We start from the raw sequence: 1,449 nt of genomic DNA on the forward strand, positions 1-1,449 counted from the left end.
TAAACCCCACTCCAAAAAATATACTACAAGGAGTCCTAAAGCCAGAACCTCAGAGGGACGAATAACAATGAAAGAAGGCCAAAAAAAAAAAGTTATTAAAAGAATAAATAAAATCAAAGGAAAGACAAACACAATGGCAAATACAGATGTTAACATATCAATATTAACTCTAAATGTAAATGGACTAAACTCTTCAATAAAAAGACACAGAGTGCAGCCTGGATTAAGAAACAAAACCCAACCTTTTGCTGTCTCCAGGAAACACATTTAGCTACAAAAGATAAAAATAGGCTCAAAGTTAAAGGATGGAAAACAATCCTACAAGCAAATGGACCAAAAAAGAAAGCAGGAACAGCTATACTTATATCAGATAAAACAGATTTCAAACTCAAAAAGATAAAGAGACCCCAATGGTCACTACATTATGATCAAGGGGACAATACTTCAAGAAGAAATAACACTCATTAACATATACTCACCAAACGAAGGAGCACCAAAATATATCAGACAACTGTTGTCCTCTCTGAAAACAGACATCAGAAAAACACATACGTAGTGGGAGACTTCAACACACCACTATCAACAATGGATAGATCAACAAGACAAAAAATAAGTAAAGAAACAAAGCTCTAAATAAGGACCTAGAGCAATTGGCTTAACAGACATCTATAGAACACTAAACCCCAAAAAAACGGAGTACACATTTTTCTCAAGCGCACACGGATCATTCTCCAGGATCGATCACATACTGGGGCACAAGACAAACATCAACCGATACACCAAGATTGAAATCATATCAACCATCTTTTCTGACCATGAAGGCATCAAACTAGAAATAAACCATAAAAAGAAGGCAAGGAACTTTCCTACCTCATGGAGATTAAAAACCACACTACTGGAAGACCATTGGACTAATGAGGAGATCAAAGAAGAAATTAAAAAATTTTTTGAATTGAACGACAAGGAGGACACCAATATCCTAAATGTATGGGATGCAGCAAAAGCAGTAATAAGAGGAAAATATATAGCAATAGAAGCTCACATCAAGAAACAAGAAAGAACGCAAAGAAACAACCTATCTCGAAGCTCAAAGATCTAGAAAAAGAACAACAAAAAAACCCCAAAACCAGTAGAAGAAAAGAAATAATAAAAAAAAGCAGAAATAAATGAAATTGAAACTAAAAAAACAATCCAAAAGATCAATGAAACCAGAGCTGGTTTTTTGAAAAAATCAATAAATAGACAAACCCCTAGCCAGGCTCACAAAGGAAAAAAGGGAGAAAGCACAAATAAACAGGATCATCAATGAAAGAGGAGAAATCACAACGGACACAGCAGAAATCAAAAGAATAATCAGTAACTACTATGAACAGTTATATGGAAACAAGTTTAACAATCTAGAGGAGATGGACAAATTCCTACAACTCTACAATCACCCAAAGCTAGATA

The sequence above is a fragment of the Talpa occidentalis genome, unplaced genomic scaffold (genome assembly GCF_014898055.3).
Source record: "Talpa occidentalis isolate TD23 unplaced genomic scaffold, MPIMG_talOcc4v2.1 talOcc4.557, whole genome shotgun sequence".
Classification (NCBI taxonomy): Eukaryota; Metazoa; Chordata; class Mammalia; order Eulipotyphla; family Talpidae; genus Talpa; species Talpa occidentalis.